Genomic DNA, 21,403 nt, shown 5'->3' with positions numbered 1-21,403 from the left:
CATAACAAGCATGAGTATCAAAATAACAATGTATCATCGGTGCTAGGATGGGTCAGGGCGAGGCCTCACATTCACCTTTGATCCTGACCGTTGATTGAAATGATCTCAATTGTTGATGAATTCAAAGAAATTCTATTTAAAAGACCCTCATCTCTTCATTTTGAATGGTTGAATCAGAATTTCCATCGAATTGTTACTAGAATTCATACTCACATTTGCTCATATTCACATATGCAAAATTCAAGTTTGACCAAAAGTTGACTAGATTTACCCATGGTTGACTTGAGTTGACTAGTTTCGAAAAGAATTTTGAAATAAATAAATAAAATTATTTAATTAAATGGAGTACTTACTTCTAATTAATTAAACAAAGTTATTTAATTAAATGAGAAGCCATTCGTAATTAATTAAATGAAGTTATTTAATTAAATAAGAAAAGTGTCTCTAATTAATTAAAGATTATTTAATTAAATAGAAAAAGTAATTATGAGAGCATATCTCATTTTATTAAATAAAATATTTCAACATCTCTCTTCAGTTCAAAAAGAGAAATTTCTAGTTCACTATTGATCAAATATGAGTTAAATTAGTTAACTCCTTTTTCTACTCAAAGTGAATCAGTTAAATCCTTATTTTACTCAAATTAAATCCATTAACTCCCTTTAATTTGGAAATCTCCCTTTATGACTGAACCTCACCTTTAATCCTGACCTTTGATTGAAATCGATCTCAACCATTGATGAATTCTAGGAATGTCTATTTACGAGACCCTCATCTCTTCATTTTGAAAGGTTCAATGAGAATTTGCATCGAATTGTTGTTGGAATTCATACTCACATTTGCTCATATTCACATACGCAAAGATCAAGTTTGACCAAAAGTTGACCAAATTTAACAACGGTTGACTTGAGTTGACTAGTTTCGAAAAGAATTTTGAAACAATTAAACAAAATTATTTAATTAAATGGAGTACTTACTTCTAATTAATTAAACAATGTTATTTAATTAAATGAGAAGCCATTCGTAATTAATTAAATGAAGCTATTTAATTAAATAAGAAAAGTGTCTCTAATTAATTAAAGATTATTTAATTAAATAGAAAAAGTAATTATGAGATCATATCTCATTTTATTAAATAAAATATCTCAACAAAATCTCTCTTCAGTTCAGAAAGGGAAATTTCCAGTTCACTATTGATCAAAAATGAGTTAAATCAGTTAACTCCTTTTTCTACTCAAATTGAATCAGTTAACTCCTTATTTTACTCAAATTAAATCAATTAACTCCATTTAATTTGGAAATCTCCCTTTATGACTGAACTAAACCTTTAATCCTGACCGTTGATTGAAATCGATCTCAACCGTTGATGAATTCCAGAAAAGTCTATTTAAGAGACCCTCATCTCTTCATTTTGAAAGGTTGAATGACAATTTGCATGGAATTGTTGCTGGAATTCATACTCAAATTTGCTCATATTCACATACGCAAAGATCAAGTTTGACCAAAAGTTGACCAGATTTAACCATGGTTGACTTGAGTTGACTAGTTTCGAAAAGAATTTTGAAATAATTAAACAAAATTATTTAAGTAAATGGAGTACATACTTCTAATTAATTAAACAAAGTTATTTAATTAAATGAGAAGCCATTCCTAATTAATTAAATGAAATTATTTAAATAAATAATAAAAGTATCTCTAATTAATTAAAGATTATTTAATTAAATAGAAAAACTAATTACGAGAGCATATCTCATTTTATTAAATTAAATATCTCAACAAAATCTATCTTTAGTTCAAAAAAGGAAATTTTCAATTCACTATTGATCAAAAATTATTAAAATCAGTTAACTCCTATTTCTACTCAAATTGAATCAGTTAACTCCTTATTTTACTCAAATTAAATCTATTAACTCCCTTTAATTTGGAAATCTCCCTTTATGACTGAATTTCACCTTTAATCCTAACCGTTGATTGAAATCGATCTCAACCATTGATGAATTTCAGGAAAGTCTATTTAAGAGACCCTCATGTCTTCTTTTTGAAAGGTTGAATAAGAATTTGCATCGAATTGTTGCTGGAATTCATACTCACATTTGCTCATATTCACATACGCAAAGATCAAGTTTGACCAAAAGTTGACCAGATTTAACCATGGTTGACTTGAGTTGACTAGTTTTGAAAAGAATTATTAAATAATCAAACAAAATTATTTAGCTAAATGGAGTACTTACTTCTAATTAATTAAACAAAGTTATTTAATTAAATGAGAAGCCATTCCTAATTAATTAAATGAAGTTATTTAATTAAATAATAAAAGTGTCTCTAATTAATTAAAGATTATTTAATTAAATAGAAAAAGTAATTATGAGAAAATATCTCATTTTATTAAATTAAATATCTCAGCAAAATCTCTCTTCAGTTCAAAAAGGGAAATTTTCAGTTCACTATTGATAAAAAATGAGTTAAATCAGTTAACTCCTTTTTCTACTCAAATTGAATCAGTTAACTCATTATTTTACTCAAATTAAATCCGTTAACTCCTTTTAGTTTGGAAATCTCCCTTTATGACTGAACTTCACCTTTAATACTGATCGTTGATTGAAATCGATCTCAACCGTTGATGAATTCCAGGAAAGTCTATTTAAGAGACCCTCATCTCTTCATTTTGAAAGGTTGAATGAGAATTTGCATCGAATTGTTGTTGGAATTCATACTCACATTTGCTCATATTCACATACGCAAAGATCAAGTTTGACCAAAAGTTGACCAGATTTAACCACGATTGGCTTGAGTTGACTAGTTTCAAAAAGAATTTTGAAACAATTAAACAAAATTATTTAATTAAATGGATTACTTACTTATAATTAACTAAGCAAAGTTATTTCATTAAATGAGAAGCCATTCCTAATTAATTAAATGAAGTTATTTAATTAAATAAGAAAACTGTCTCTAATTAATTAAAGATTATTTAATTAAGTAGAAAAAGTAATTATAAGAGCATATCTCATTTTATTAAATTAAATATCTCAACAAAATCTCTGTTCAGTTCAAAAAGAGAAATTTCCAGTTGACTATTGATAAAAAATGAGTTAAATTAGTTAACTCCTTTTTCTACTCAAATTGAATCAGTTCACTCCTTATTTTACTTAAATTAAACCCGTTAACTCCCTTTAATTTGAAAATCTCTCTTTATGACTGAACTTCACCTTTAATCCTGACCGTTGATTAAAATCGATCTCAACCATTGATGAATTCAAAAAACTTCTATTTAAGAGACCCTCATCTCTTCATTTTGAATGGTTGAATGAGAATTTGCATCGAATTATTGCTAGAATTCATACTCACATTTTCTCATATTCAAATACGCAAATATCAAGTTTATCTAAAAGTTGACCAGATTTACCCACGGTTGACTTGAGTTGACTAGTTTTGAAAAGAATTTTTAAATAATTAAACAAAATTATTTAATTAAATGGAGTACTTACTTCTAATTAATTAAACAAAGTTATTTAATTAAATGAGAAGCCATTCTAATTAATTAAATGAAGTTATTTAATTAAATAATAAAAGTGTCTCTAATTAATTAAAGATTATTTAATTAAATAGAAAAAGTAATTATGTGAGCATATCTCATTTTATTAAATTAAATATCTCAACAAAATCTCTCTTCAGTTGAAAAAGGGAGATTTCCAGTTCACTATTGATAAAAAATGAGTTAAATCAGTTAACTCCTTTTTCTTCTCAAATTGAATCAGTTAACTCCTTATTTTACTCAAATTAAATCCGTTAACTCCTTTTAATTTGGAAATCTCCCTTTATGACTGAACTTCACCTTTAATACTGACTGTTGATTGAAATCGATCTCAATCGTTGATGAATTCCAGGAAAGTCTATTTAAGAGACCCTCATCTCTTCATTTTGAAAGGTTGAATGAGAATTTGCATCGAATTTTTGTTGGAATTCATACTCACATTTGCTCATATTCACATACACAAAGATCAAGTTTGACCAAAAGTTGACCAAATTTAACCACGGTTGACTTGAGTTGACTAGTTTCGAAAAGAATTTTGAAACAATTAAACAAAATTATTTAATTAAATGGAGTACTTACTTCTAATTAATTAAACAAAGTTATTTAATTAAATGAGAAGCCATTCCTAATTAATTAAATGAAGTTATTTAATTAAATAAGAAAATTGTCTCTAATTAATTAAAGATTATTTAATTAAATAGAAAAAGTAATTATGAAAGCATATCTGATTTCATTAAATTAAATATCTCAACAAAATCTCTTTTGTGTTCTAAAATGAATATTTCCAATTCACTGTTGATAAAAAATGAGTTAAATCAGTTAACTCCTTTTTTTACTCAAATTGAATCAGTTAACTCGTTATTTTACTTAAATTAAATCTGTTAACTCCCTTTAATTTGGAAATCTCCCTTTATGACTGAACTTCACCTTTAATCCTGACCGTTGATTGAAATCGATCTCAACCATTGATGAATTCAAAGAAAGTCTATTTATGAGGCTTCGCCCCGACCCTTCGTAGTTAGGTACTACTTGATCATTTTGATACTCATGACTCGAGATGTCGAGACATTATCTGATGCTTAGAACATATTATATTATTTTATGTTGTGTGATGTTATTTTTAGATATTTAACGTTCGTCATTTAAGGTTTTAGGTATATGTATGTTGATGAATTAAGTAAAATGTAGGATTAACACGTTGATTTAGGATCTTTATGGTTAAGAATTGAATAGGATGAGAGGAACCCTGATTTTGTTATTAATGGATGTTTTAATTTATGTGATTCCTATTACGTATATATATATATACATATATACATGTGATATTCGGGACTACTGATTGGTGCAATGAGTGTGCAGATATTTTTAGCCGAGGAAACCGATGGAAGAATAGAACTGATCTCTATGTGCTAATTTTGGAAACCTTGTTGTTCATAATTCACGTATTGTATTGTGAGATGTATGTATGTATCTTTCGGTATTCAGTCAATGTTAGTGTTCGTAACTATGTTCTTTTAGTGTCGCTTGACACTCGTAAATTGTTTATGTTCTTCAGTGTGCTGATTAGGGTTAGTTGTATAGCCTTTGGACCTAAGTCGATTTAAGTTAGTGTCAGTTTGTTAATCGAGTTCTTAATCGGAGTTAGTCATCCCTAATCTGGATTAATGCTTAATTTGCAATGTTAGAGTAGTTAGAAGGTCCTATTTTATTCCTAGATTTTGTTTGGCTCAAAACCTTTTTTCTAAGGCTTACATCATGAAATTATTATACCCAAAGGGTATGGGTATGGGTTAAGGGTCTTTTCCAACCCCTAAGCCCCTTTTATTGACTTTTGAGGTCACTCAAAAAGTCTCTTTTTGCCTTTGTGCGAAAATTGACCATGGTTATCTTGAGTTACTTCACCTCATCTCCACTTAGGGTTTAACCATAGTGTAGGTTGAGTTAGGAGTTTCTAGATTTGATAGTGGGTGGAAATAGTTATTGCTCCTTTTGGTGGTTGAGTTTGAGCCTTATTTAGAGGCCCTTCTTAGACTTGTGGAGGTTGTTACCCAATCTCTACATTTGGAGAGGAGTTCTTGAAGATTGAAGCAAGGAAAGGGAAGCTCTACTCAAACTTATTAATTTGCTGTTACCTCTTTGTGAAGGTTGGAATTCTCATCTCCCTTGTTCAGATTTCATTCTTGTTTCATGCTTATGCTACCTTGTTGTTGTTTGAATGTTTATATGGTTGTGGGTATGTTGGGAAGATTTGAAAACCATGTTATTTTTTTGATGTTTTCCTTTCATGTTTATGTTTGCAATTTTGATATTTTCTTGTATGGGTGTTTTGGTATTACTCACCCTTGGAGAGGGCAAAAATAACCAATTTTGGGAAAGGTCTATTTAGTCGGACTCCAACTAGTGTAGATTCTCTTCTCAGGATGAGAAGAGGGAGAAAAGGTAGGGTGTTATGGGCCCCTTCCTGTCAGCACAAACCTTGTATGATTTTGGTATGTTGAAATGGAAGAACGAAAGTTCTTGGTATATAGCCCCGATTGGGCATCTGTTTGGTGTTGTTCGTGACTTCTTCTGGTAGGAAGAATCCACCTTTCCCTAGTGTTGATTCATGGTGAATCATGTTGTGATAACCTTGTATGTATATGCATGTTTGAATTGTTCTTGGTTATGCTTTTGGTCACCTGATCGGATTCTGTTCCCTCCATGGTTCTAGTAATGAGTTGCAGAAAACATTATAAATACCTTGATTAGGGTCATGAGGAAAATTTGATTAAATTGTTAAAATTTGGGATTGATATCCTATGTAATTTGTAATTTAAACCTTGTTGTAATTGGCTACGAAGCCGAGTTTTCTTCCTGATTCTTTCCCTGCTAAGCCTTTGAATCAGGTTGGCCAATAAAATTGGTGTTTGAGTATAAATTGCTTGTCATGTGATCTAATTGTAAATTTTAAATTTAGATGGATGAATCTCAAAATTTGGACGGAATTGATGATGTTGTGCAATTTGGCAAAATTTCAAGTTTTCATATATTTGGAAAAATGAAAATTATGATCATGGATGTAGATTCAGTTTGCATAATTATTTGAATCAAACAATTATTGCATTATTGCATTAAATGGAAAATTCAATTTTTGGGTATATTAAGTTGTAACAATCCTTTAAATTTTGTTTTAAAAAGAAAATTTAATTATACTTGCCTTATAATTGTTTAAATTTTGTGTTGCAAGAGAGTAAAACTCTCTGCCTTTTGTATGGAGAAACAATTGTTTGGTCTTGGGCAATAGAGAATCTTTTAAAGATTCTTCTTATATTCTGTTTGAAAATATCAATATAATTTAATCAATTTATAAATTCATGTAAAAATTTCAAAATAGACTTTAGCATTTTAAAAGTACTCTAAAATATCCATATTATTAGAGTACTCAAGAGTAGGCTAATCCAATTATATAAAAGTACTCTAAAATATCCAATTAGTTTTAAAACTAATTGAAACTGTACTTAGTTGTGGTGGTTCCTTGCATGGAGTTGCAGACAAAACTTGACCATTTGTAGGTGGGCAAGTTTCTTAGCACATAAATCATTTGCAAGTACCCTGCTTGTTTTAAAATTATGACTGACACTATGACTGAAAAGTTCATATTCATCAACTGATTCAGGAAAGTAATAAACTTTTAGAATGATAAGCGTAAACAAAACTAAAATTAAAGTATATATTCCAAAATTTACTTTAAATTTTGCAAGAATTTTAAAAGTACTCTAAAATATCTATTTTGTTAATGGAATATATAAGCTTAAAGCAAGGACAAAATGTTGTTGTGGACTACAACTAAAACATTTATCTATTGTTCACTCATTCTATTGTATTCTTTGGGGTGTATATTCTTAAATGCATTTCAAGATTTCTTTCAAACAAATCTTAATATATTATTTTATGGTAATAATAATTTGATTTAAGTTATTATTTGAAAATGTATTATTTAAAATTATTTCTTATTAATTTCCATTTTAATTTCCTAATATAATAGACTTTAGCAATTTAAAAGTACTCTAAAATATCTATTTTTCTACCTATAAAAGTTTATCAAATTAATGTTTGTGCAAGTCAAACTGTCATCACATGTGATGATGTCACCCTTGTCCCATCCCCATCTTCCTCCTATAATGGGCGCTCAACTTGGAGGGAAGGCATTAAAGTTTTGTGTTTTAAACAAGTGAGCAAATATTCTATCCTTGCTTTTCTCCCACCTTCTATTCACATGGGACGCAGGTTTTGGGAAATGCATAGCAAAGGTTATTTTTGGGAGAAGTGGATTGCTGATGGGAGGGTGACGTCACCTATTCCCCCCATCCCATTACCCCATTCTCTCATAACCTTTTCAAGCGCTCACCTCTTTCCTTTGGAGGCTTAGAACCTGGGCTTGTTTTGTATTTTTAATTAATCCTGCGTTTCCTTTCCTTGGGGAACAAGACCTGACGCGGGTCAGTTGTATGGGACAACGCACAGGCCTAGGATAGGCTTGGGAAGAGGAGGGTGTAGGGGGAGTAGGGTGTTGGGCGGGTAGTTAGGTTAGGTGCTTTGTAGAGTTAGTATTAAGGTAAGTTAGTAGGTGGGCTAGTTATTAAATAAGTTTAGTTAGTATGTTTTTTATTTATTTACTTTTATTTTTGATTAATTTAAGTTAGTTTTACTATAAGTTAGTTTTGTTTTATAGTATTAGGAGTTAGTTATAAGTTAGTTTAATTTTAAGTTATGAAATTTCTTAATCTTTTTAAGTTAGTCATAACTTATATAATGTCATTTGTTAAGTTTTAATATATAATTATGTTAGTAATATTCATTTTAGAATTAGTTATTAATTTTGTTGTTGTTAATAATTTAGATAGTTCATTTTTTTAAGTTTAGTTTAGTAAGATTAGTTTGGTAAGTAGATTTTAAAATAAAGTTTTCTTTATAATTTAGTTGAAATTAATACTTAGAAATTAAATGGATACATAGTTAAACATTAATTGGTTAAGTTTTAAATTGATTAAATAAAGTTCTAGTATGTTACTTTGCCTTTTAGATTTAGCTAGTTTTACATTAAGATAGTTATTAAATTTTGTTTGATTCATTGGCTATTTGTTTTGAGTTATTTGTTTAAATTTTAATTTATATTTAGTATTATTAGTTTACTTGCATGCTTTAGTTAGTTAGTCATAATTTTATTTAAGTTTTAAAAATAAATTTTATTTAAAATTTAGTCACTTATTCTACTTATGATTAGACCAAATTTTAGATTTAGCTAGTTGTTAATTGATTTTTAGTAGGTTTTTGATAGATAATTATTGCATTAAAGTAGTCAATTTTTTTTTTAAAGATAATAAATTTTATATATATAATATGTTTTTACTAGTTGATTGTTTTTTTTTCTTAGTGACTTTATAATATCGATTAAATTATAAATCGATAATTGTCTATGAGATTTGTAATTGAACTTGATCTAGTGGAACTTGATTATAATTTCTTTCTTGTAATGATAACTTTATATGAGATAAAAGATGCTATGTAATAAATGTTAAATCCATCTTTAATTATAATGTTATAGAGAAAATTTAAATTTGTTGTTTTAAGATTGATTTGAAACAAAGGAAACGTCGATATTTTTTTTATATCGAGAGCTTCAGTTTGACAATGTATTCCTCCACAAGAGTTCATAAAATTATGATGTAATGAAGTAAATCTTTTCTTGTAATATGATCGCAAACTTATCAACTTGAGCATTATAAAAATTATTATTAAAAAAAAAAAGATAGTTGTGTGTTTTTGTCCCGTAGTTTGGGCATGACACTATTTAATAGACTCTCATCTCTTCATTTTGAAAGGTTGAATGAGAATTTCATCGAATTGTTGCTGGAATTCATACTCACATTTGTTCATATTCACATACGCAAAGATCAAGTTTGACCAAAAGTTGACTAGATTTAACCACGGTTGACTTGAGTTGACTAGTTTCAAAATTTTTTTTGAAACAATTAAACAAAATTATTTAATTAAATGGAGTACTTACTTCTAATTAATTAAACAAAGTTATTTAATTAAATGAGAAGCCATTCCTAATTAATTAAATGAAGCTATTTAATTAAATAATAAAGTTGTCTCTAATTAATTAAAGATTATTTATTTAAATAGAAAAAGTAATTATGAGAGCATATCTCATTTTATTAAATTAAATATCTCAACAAAATCTCTCTTCAGTTCACTATTGATAAAAAATGAGTTAAATGAGTTAACTCCTTTTTCTACTCAAATTGAATCAGTTAACTCCTTATTTTACTCAAATTAAATCCGTTAACTCCCTTTATGACTGAACTTCACCTTTAATCCTGACCGTTGAGTGAAATCGATCTCAATCATTGATGAATTCCAAGAAAGTCTATTTAAAGAGACCCTCATCTCTTCATTTTGAAAGGTTGAATAAGAATTTGCATCAAATTTTTGTTAAATTCATACTCACATTTGCTCATATTCACATATGTAAAGATCAAGTTTGACCAAAAGTTGACTAGATTTAACCATGATTGACTTGAGTTGTAGTGCCTACCCTCGTTCACATATTTTCTATACTTCTTGTTGCTATTATTATCAGGCTATGTAGACTAGTTTTATCTTGATGGTTTAGTGGTGTTGTTTTGACACTATCAGATATTATGATAGGGTTTCAGTTGATATATGATGAGATCATTTAGACTTTACATTTCATGTGTGTATGATGATCATTACATTGTTTTCAGTTATTAATGATGATTAGTTAGATGGTTTATTATCTCATGTGTTTTATTATGGTTACTTACCTCATACTTGCATGTGTATGTTGTGCGTGTTTTCTTATTGTATGGCATTTCTGATGTGGTTAAGGAAGGGAGTCATAGTCACCTGCTTAGTCGAGATCTACACGATGCACCACTTCCTGCCATTGTCTATTTAGCTTAGCATTATATATTTTATGTACATGCATGATTTTTTTGCAAGTTGTAGGTACCGGGTATCAACTTCCCTGAATTGCCAAGATGAGCGTACCCTATTATACTATCTCAATGATAAGAGAAGGGAGATAAATTCTCAATTCCAAATTCCCAAACCTAAAAACCATTTGTCCTAGTGAGTTAGGACAAGTATCAAAGTTGAATACCCACCGAATGTGTAGGATGACATATTTCCTGATTTTTAACCCTTTAGATTTATTTTGTATGATTTTTTCTATGATGGGTTTTCATATTTTATCTTGGAGGTTTATGGTGAATTTTCCATTAATTAAGTCTTAATAAATAGATTTAATTAATAAATTATTTATTTGAGAAAATTAATAAAATATCACGATCTTTGATATTTTGATTGTAATTAATTAAATGTGAATTATTGAGGAAAGGAATTAAATAAAAGAAAACTAGAAATTAAAATTAATAATAATTATAAAATAATAATAAAGTAATAAATAAAATAATAATAATAAAAGTTATAAAAATTAAAATGAAAGTTATAAAATTTAAATAGAAATTATTTAAAAAGTAAATTGGAGTTAAGCTTGCATGGGAATTAACATGTGTCAACAACATGGGGGTTAGTGCATCAATTAAGTACAAGGTGTCTACAATTCTATGACTCATCAAAAAGGTTGGAAAAGACCCATGCTTAGTTCGTGACACCTTTCAGTGGTTTCAAGAAGCATTCCAAAGGTTTCTTGAGAGCTCTTTATATTCAAGCATTCATAGAAGCTTAGGGAGAGCGTTTGGAGTGTAATTGGAGCATTGGAAGATTCGAGAGTTCTAAAGAAGAGAGCTTGCTCTACGGGTTTTCTGAGGAAGAGTGAATTAGCATCAGAATCTAGGTAGATTCTTGTAATTTTACTTATGCTATTTTTGTATCATGTATTCCCTGTCTTCTTTGTGTCTTCCATATGTCTTCTGAGGAATTTCATATTTTTATTGTATGCATTCTCAATATGGGCAATTAAATTTATTTGAGAATTTTATATGCATAGATCTAAAAGGAAAACGAGGCTAGGGTTTAAATGGTAGCCAAACCATTAGATTATTTATTGAATAAATTTCAGATTTAAAAGTTTATAGGAAAACTTCAAAAATTAGAATTCATATATATTGTGAATATATATGTTTATATCTTTAAATCTGCATACATATATATATATATATATATATATATATATATATATATATATATATATATATATATATATATATATATATATATATATATATATATATATATATATATTGAGGATTTCAAATATCAAATCGTAGTAGAAAATTCATATTAATGAATTTGTTCTCGCATGGGAACGTTTTTATAAAAAAGCATTATTGAAAATCGCATTAAATATATATATATATATATATTTCCCTTGGTATGGATTCGTATCTCATCCCTGCGGAAGGCAGAGGCCTGCCATCGCAGGTCTACGACAACAGGGGTACTACGTACCCATTGTCGACGCAGTGCTTGCGACCACAGGTACTGCGTACTCTAGTAAGGTGGGGGGGAAATTTTAATATGCATTTTTAAAAAAAACATCTATGTTAAAATGTTATGTTATATGAAAAAAGAAAAAAGAAACGTTTATACGAATTCCTTGAAATCAAAATTTCATTGTTATAAATTTTCATATAGTATGAATCGAATTTTATTAATTTGATTTTATGAAATAATAAATATTTATATATTATATATATATGTATATATGTAATATGTAAATATGTTATTAAAAGATTTAAAATTATTTGGTGAAAGATTTAAGAATTCATCTTTTATAATGATGAATAATTTTATAATTTTATAATTTAACTATTAAGATTTAATTAATAGTTTTAAATTATAAAATATATAAAAGATATGAAATTTAATTAAAAGATTGGTGGGGAACGATTTCAATAAAATATTGTAATTGGAAATTGGATTTATAAAGGAAAACTTTTTATCCATCCAAAAACAATACATGGAAAAACGTACAAAATGTTCCTCTAATTCTTTCTCTAAACTTGGAAACGTAAACTGAGACTTTTGAATTCAAATTTGAAAACTTAACAAAACCAAAACATGTGTTTACATTGTGTATTCTTTATGCTATTGTTTTGAGTTTTGGGTTGACTAGTGTTGACCAGTTATAGGACGTCTACCAAAGGCTTGGGAGTTTTGTGATTGTGATGTCATGATGATGTTTTATTCTCGATCTTTATAAACCCAACCATGGTTATGTGATGGAATGCTCTATGTATTGGATGTGAATACTGATTGTTATAGTTGAGATTCTTATTTATGAGACTTAACCATTATTTTTGGTCATCGATCAGTTATCCTTGGTTATTTTCTAGTTGTCATGATGGGAATGAAATGTGGATTTATTCTTGATGATGTCATGTTGTGACATGTTTGACTCAACCATTTTTGGAGTCTTCGATCAGTGTGTTTGAGATATATTCTTGGTAATTGAGAACCATTGGATACTTTTGATTATCAGTGATGCTTCAGTTGCCAATAGAGAGCTATTGTGGTCATGATTTTCTATGGATGTTTGCTCATAGAGATTTGATGCTTTTATTTGATGATTTTATTATGGATTATTTTTGTGATTTTGATATTTATGATTCCATGAGCATTAGGGTAGGATATCTGCATGTGGTGACGGGAAGTGGCTTGCAATGGGGGTCGAGGCCCTAAGAGGCTGCCAGGGTAACTCATTGTAAGTTGAATTAATAAGTGATAACATTCACACCTAATACTAACTGAATGAACCTAAAAAGATAAGAGTTTTGGTTCTCGCCCATGCCTTGAGTGCTTGTATAGGCTAGGATGGGAGTAGTGAGAACGCATGGTTGCGACCTTGCATTCCATAGTATGCTTTGTCAGTATGAGAGGATACTAGTGGCCGCATGAGATCAGTATCGACCCGTGGAGTTTAGCTTACTATCAGGGTAACTTGTACGTGATAAATGCGATGACACTTTTCCGCTTGCATAGTAGGTTCCTACATGTCATTGTGTGCCTCTGGGAAGTAGATGTCAATTTCGTGATTGAAACCTTTGAGTTAGTATACTTTTAGGATTCCTGAACTATAGAGATTTATGCTATGAGATTTTGACAACTTGTTTGGGACTTGAGATTATCTCCTCAGCACGGTGGGAGTGGACCACTTAGGTACCACACGGTCGGGTGGTAGTGTATTTTTCACTTTTATCATTTGAGATTCATTGAGACATCGTGGCTGATGCATCCTTCGTGATGGTGGATATGTATCCTTTCATTGATGATTATCATATGTTAGATGATGTTATCTTATGCTTATATTTGCATGTTAGATTACTTTCTACATATGATGTTGTATATGTTAGGAGTGACATTCCTACTATGTTAATACCGATGATCTCTTTGGTAATTTGGGATGTTACGCACAGAGGGATGGATAGGGCCCACAATGGTCTAATGATGCTATTAATGGTTGGGAGGAACCATGCACTTAGTTTATTTTGTTTGATCTTTATGATGGATGTATATGTCTTGTATGACGATGTATCATGTGATTATCTCTACTTTGATGTATCATGGATTGGAATAGGATGACGTACCTTATTCTACATATGTATATTCTTTGAGCTTGTCATACCCTGTGACATGTACAGAGGATGATTGAGCATTTGGAAAAGTAATGTTTAAACATTAGACTTATCATTATTATTTCATGTGGTTGTTGTACTAGATGGATTCATGTATGTAATTCAAAATTAAGGGATCTTAAAGAATTTAATCTGTTATGTATGTTATGTTTACTTTTCAGATGGACATTGCTATTGCTTCCATTATTGTGAATAAGTTATGTATGGTATTTACTTTCATGAAAAAAAAAAAAAAAAAGTTTACCAAACTTAGTGAAATTCTAGGTTATTCTTTGGATCACTTGGCGTGGCATTACGTGAGTTGACTAGTTTTGAAAAGAATTCTGAAATAATTAAACAAAATTATTTAATTAAATGGAGTACTTACTTTTAATTAATTAAACAAAGTTATTTAAATAAATGAGAAGCAATTCCTAATTAATTAAATGAAGTTATTTAATTAAATAAGAAAAGTGTCTCTAATTAATTAAAGATTATTTAATTAAATAGAAAAAGTAATTATGAGAGCATATCTCATTTTATTAAATTAAATATCTCAACGAAATCTCTCTTCAGTTCAAAAAGGCAAATTTCCAGTTCACTATTGATCAAAAATGAGTTAAATCAGTTAACTCCTTTTTTTACTCAAATTGAATCAATTAACTCTTTATTTTACTCAAATTAAATCCATTAACTCCCTTTAATTTGAAAATCTCCCTTTATGACTGAACTTCGCCTTTAATCTTGACCGTTGAATGAAATCGATCTCAACCGTTGATGAATTCTAAGAAACTCTATTTAAGAGATCCTCATCTCTTCATTTTGAAAGGTTGAATGAGAATTTGCATTGAATTGTTGCTGGAATTCATACTCACATTTGCTCATATTCACATATGCAAAGATCAAGTTTGACCAAAAGTTGACCAGATTTAACCACGGTTGACTTGAGTTGACTAGTTTCGAATTATTTTTTAAAATAATTAAACAAAATTATTTAATTAAATGGAGTACTTACTTCTATATAATTAAACAAAGTTATTTAATTAAATGAGAAGCCATTCCTAATTAATTAAATGAAGTTATTTAATTAAATAAGAAAAGTGTCAATAATTAATTAAAGATTATTTAATTAAATAAAAAAAGTAATTATGAAAGCATATCTCATTCTATTAAATTAAATATCTCAACAAAATCTCTCTTCAGTTCAAAAAGGGAAATTTTCAGTTCACTATTGATAAAAAATGAGTTAAATCAGTTAACTCCTTTTTCTACTCAAATTGAATCAGTTAACTCCTTATTTTACTCAAATTAAATTTGTTAACTCCTTTTAATTTGAAAATCTCCCTTTATGACTGAACTTCACCTTTAATCTTGACCGTTGATTGAAATCGATCTCAACCATTGATGAATTCTAGGAAAGTCTATTTAAGAGACCCTCATCTCTTCATTTTGAAAGGTTGAATGACAATTTGCATCGAATTGTTGCTGGAATTGATACTCACATTTGCTTATATTCACATACGCAAATATAAGGTTTGACCAAAAGTTGACCATATTTAACCATGGTTGACTTGAGTTGACTAGTTTCGAAAAGAATTTTAAAATAATTAAATGAAATTATTTAATTAAATATAGTACTTACTTCTAATTAATTTAAAAAAGTTATTTAATTAAATGAGAAGCCATTTCTAATTAATTAAATGAAGTTATTTAATTAAATAAAAAAAGTGTCTCTAATTAATTAAAGATTATTTAATTAAATAGAAAAAGTAATTATGAGAGCATATCTCATTTTATTAAATTAAATATCTCAACAAAATCTCTCTTCACTTCAAAAATGGAAATTTACAGTTCAATATTGATGAAAAATGAGTTAAATTGGTTAACTCCTTTTTCTACTCAAACTGAATCAGTTAACTCCTTATTTTACTCAAATTAAATCCGTTAACTCCCTTTAATTTGGAAATATCCTTTTATGGCTGAACTTCACCTTTAATCTTGACCGTTGATTGAAATCGATCTCAACCGTTGATGAATTTCAAGAAAGTCTATTTAAGAGACCCTCATCTCTTCATTTTAAAAGGTTGAATGAGAATTTAAATAGAATTGTTGCTGGAATTCATACTCACATTTGCTTATATTCACATATGCAAAGATTAAGTTTGACCAAAAGTTGACCAGATTTAACCACGATTGACTTGAGTTGACTAGTTTTGAAAAGAATTCTGAAATAATTAAACGAAATTATTTAATTAAATGGAGTACTTACTTCTAATTAATTAAACAGAGTTATTTAATTAAATGAGAAGCCATTCCTAATTAATTAAATGAAGTTATTTAATTAAATAAGAAAAGTGTCTCTAATTAATTAAATTTTATTTAATTAAATAGAAAAAGTAATTATGAAAGCATATCTCATTTTATTAAATTAAATATCTCAACAAAATCTCTCTTCAGTTCAAAAAGAAAAATTTCCAGTTCACTATTGATAAAAAATGAGTTAAATCAGTTAACTCCTTTTTCTACTCAAATTGAATCAGTTAACTCCTTATTTTACTCAAATTAGATCCGTTAACTCCCTTTAATTTGGAAATCTCACTTTATGACTGAACTTCACCTTTAATCCTTCCCGTTGATTGAAATCGATCTCAACTATTGATGAATTTCAGAAAAGTCTATTTAAGACACCCTCATCTCTTCATTTTGAAAGGTTGAATGAGAATTTGCAGCGAATTGTTGTTGGGATTCATACTCACATTTGCTCATATTCACATACGCAAAGATGAAGTTTGACCAAAAGTTGACCAGATTTAACCACGGTTGACTTGAGTTTACTAATTTCGAAAAGAATTTTGAAATAATTAAACGAAATAATTTAATTAAATGGAGTACTTACTTCTAATTAATTAAACAAAGTTATTTAATTAAATGAGAAGTCATTCCTAATTAATTAAATTAACTTATTTAATTGAATAATAAAAGTGTCTCTAATTAATTAAAGATTATTTAATTAAATAGAAAAAGTAATTACGAGAGCATATCTCATTTTATTAAATTAAATATCTCAACAAAATCTCTCTTCAGTTCAAAAAGAGAAGTTTACAGTTCACAATTGATAAAAAATGAGTTGAATCAGTTAAATCCTTTTTCTACTCAAATTGAATCAGTTAACTCCTTATTTTACTCAAATTAAATCCGTTAACTCTCTTTAATTTGGAAATCTCCCTTTATGACTAAACTTCAACTTTAATCCTGACCGATGATTGAAATCGATCTCAACTGTTGATGAATTCTAGAAAAGTCTATTTAAGAGACCCTCATCTCTTCATTTTGAAAGGTTGAATGACAATTTGCATCGAATTGTTGCTGGAATTCATACTCACATTTTCTCATAATCACATACGCAAAGATCAAGTTTGACCAAAAGTTGACCAGAATTAACCACGGTTGACTTGAGTTGACTAGTTTGGAAAAGAATTTTTAAATAATTAAACGAAATTATTTAATTAAATGGAGTACTTACTTCTAATTAATTAAACAAAGTTATTTAATTAAATGTGAAGCCATTCCTAATTAATTAAATGAAGTTATTTAATTAAATAAGAAAAGTGTCTCTAATTAATTAAAGATTATTTAATTAAATAGAAAAAGTAATTAGGAGAGCATATCTAATTTTATTGAATTAAATATGTCAACAAAATCTCTCTTTAGTTGAAAAAGGGAAATTTCCAATTCACTATTAATAAAAAATGAGTTAAATTAGTTAACTCCTTTTTCTACTCAAATGTAGTGCCTGCCCCTAGATCGCATTTCTGTTATCATTGTCAAATTCTTTTAGGTTGATTTTATGCATTGATTAGTTTAGAGATATTGGATTTACAATATTATGATATTATTTCATGTTTTGGATTACATATATACTTGTTGATTTCATTTCACATGACGTTAGTGATGTCTTTAATGATGATTATGTTGTATTGATAGAGATGCATTATTATATGTATGAATTTGATGTTAGACTTGTGATTTTTATGATACTTACCCCATACTTGAATGTGTATGGTGTGCGTGTTTATTTTATCTTTCTGTCTGACGTGTTTGATGTGGCTAAGGGAGGGAGTCGTAGTCACTTGCTAGTCGGGATCTACACAATGAACCACTCGCCGCCATTGTCTGTTTAGTTTAGATATATTATATACATGTACATGCTCGTCTTTTATGCAGGATGCAAATACCAAGCATCGACTTCCCTGAATTGCCAGGATGAGCGTGCCCTATTACAAATACTCAAATGGTGAGAATGGAAAGATAATGATCAGGTCCAATCCTAGCCATAAGCCTATAATACTTGTCCTGCAAGGAGGACTCGTAACAGACTGTCTACCCTTTTTAAACCCGTGAGTATTTTATGCGTATGTTGTTTTGTGAGTCTTTGATGTATTTTCTATTAATTAAGTTTAATTAATAGATTAAATTAATAATTTAATTTAATGGAGAATTATTATGATATTATGAATATTTAATTATATTTAATTAATTAAGAAATTAATTAATTATATAGAATTGAATTGGAGGATAAAAGTTTTAAGATTAAATTTAGAACATGATAATATTTATTTAATTTAATAATAATATATTTAGAGTTTATTTTTAAATAAATGCTAAATATTATTGTTATTTAAGTTAATAAATATTTATCAAATTAAACGTTCAAAATATATTAAAAAGGAAAAGATATTAATTTATGGAAAAGATTTAAGTTCGCATGAATGAGTTTTAAATATAAGAGATTAATTTAAAAGATTAAAAAAAACATGTGAACTTAATAAAGATATTCTACGAAAGTGTGCATGAGATTTTAAAAGGTTAATAAATTTATTAAAGTAAAGTAAAGTGAAAAGTTAAATAAAGTAATTTAACAATTCACTTAAAGTGCATGAAGGAATAATAAAAGAATATTTTAATTTAAAAAGGAAATTAATTGTGCATGAATGAATTAATTAAATGAGAGAGAATTAAATATTAGAGATAAAAGTTAAAGTTTAAATTTAGAACGTGATTGATTATATTTATTTAATTTAATAATAATATATTTAGAGTGCATTTTTAAATAAATGCTAAATATTATTGTTATTTAAGTTAATAAATATTTTATCAATTAAGTTTCTGAAAAATGAAATCAAAAGTGAAAAGATATTTAATTATCATAAAGATTATAGTTCGCATGATTTATGCATGAGATGAAAATAAAAGAAATTAATTGAAAAGATTAAACATGTGAAATTAATAAAGATATTTAATCGCATTAAGTACGCATGAGATTTATAAGTTATAAATTGATTAAAATATAAGTTCACTTAAAGTGCATGAAGGAAAAATAAAATAATATTTTAATTAAAAGCGAATTAATTGTGCATGAAGAATTAATTAAATAAAATAATTATTATTTTAGAGTTGTGGAGACAGAAACCCTAAAGGTAATTAAATTCTATATTAGAGGGTTTTGGGGTCATTATTAGGGGGACAGGTTTTCAGGGAACACACTTTTGGAAAGGGGAGCAAAGAAATCTTTGGAAGCTTGGAAGGGTTCGGATTAGCAAGGGTTTCACCAGATTATTAGCATCAGATCAAGGTAGGGTTTGTGAACCATTCTAGAAACACTTTCGGATCTTTGTCTTCTTCGTGCTTGTTGGAAATTGCTTTCTCAAATTTTATTGAATGAATCTTGCTACCTTTCTTCTGAATCTTTTGCGATTTGATTTCTTCTAAGAATCGGGATTGAAAAACTATTTAGAAAACCTTGTTTTACTTCTGAAAGAAATTTAGTATTAAATTGAAATTTGGGTTTTGAATTAAAATGGAATTAAGAAATTTAAATTTGGAAGGGGTTTGTTTTTGGAAATGAAAATCTTAGGATTGAAAATTCGAAGGGTTCAATTTATTTTTCCTATCAGATTAATATCGTAAATGTTATTAAAATATGTATATATTAAAATAATATTGTTATGAAGTTCGTTGAGAAAAATATTATAAAATAAAGAATATAGAATTATAATACAATTCTTAAAATTTTCATATATAATAATTTATCTAAATTTATTAGAAGGGTTGTTCTTCTAATAAACAAAATTATTGAAATTTGACTTAGTTAAAAAAATAAATAAATAAATAAATAAATAAATAAATAAATAAATAAAATGAAATTATAAAAAAAAATAATAATAATAATAAAAAAAGAAATTTTTTATAACCCCTGCCGGCGCCATACGTTGCTGACGCAAGCTGCGACAGCAGTGGTACATCATACCACTACTGGCGCAGACCCTGCGCAGCAGGGTACGCTGCTCGGCAACCCCTTTACAAGGAGGTCGACGGCCCTTTATAAAGCTGGCGGGCTTTTAAAAAAATACGCTATGTTTATTAATATTTTTTTTTTATTAATTTTAAAATGTAATAATGTTTATTAATTTTATTAATGCAATTAATATGGTTAATAATATTTACTATTTAACCATTTGAATTATTAATGGAATTGAGAAATATTTCTATTTAGTAATCGAATAATTTAATAAATGATTAATATTACTTCTAAGTCTTGATATGTTATTATATGAACAAGAATGAGTTTAATTGCAAGGGTTAATTATGAAGGTTAACTGGAAAACTTACTTACTTGAAAACATGTATTAAACTGGAAATTTAAAACCTTAATTCAAACAAATACACGGGTGTATTGTATGAGTAATACTGAGAATCGTATACACTTGAACATACATTGAAACGCAAATTGAAACTTATATTGAAAACAAAAATTGAAACCTTACATTAATTCAACAATATATTATCAATCAAATCCAACTGTGAGACTATGATGTTTTCTATATACTGTCTATATTTCTTTTTGGATTTTGGTGTTGTTTATATGTCGACCAGTCTAGGATGTACACCAGAGGTTTTGTGAGATTTCTTGGATACTATTATGTGGCTAGATGTTATGATGATTCTTGTGATTCAAATTGGAGTTTATACTTATGAGATTTTTTTTGTGAGCATTTATGTATATTTGGATTTAGTTTGATCCATCTTGTTATCAGGTTGCCTGTTAAGGAACCAAGTTTGATCTTTATGGGTGTTGTGGTATGGGACACAACTGTGTTTTTATGTGCTTAGGAGAGGTTGTCTAGGTATGTGACTTGGGAGTGGCTTGCATAGGGGTCCGGGACCCAAA

This window comes from Cupressus sempervirens, chromosome 11 (genome assembly GCF_028749045.1).
Source record: "Cupressus sempervirens isolate cs-2001-9-10 chromosome 11, ASM2874904v1, whole genome shotgun sequence".
Lineage (NCBI taxonomy): Eukaryota > Viridiplantae > Streptophyta > Pinopsida > Cupressales > Cupressaceae > Cupressus > Cupressus sempervirens.
This window is presented reverse-complemented; position numbering follows the sequence as displayed.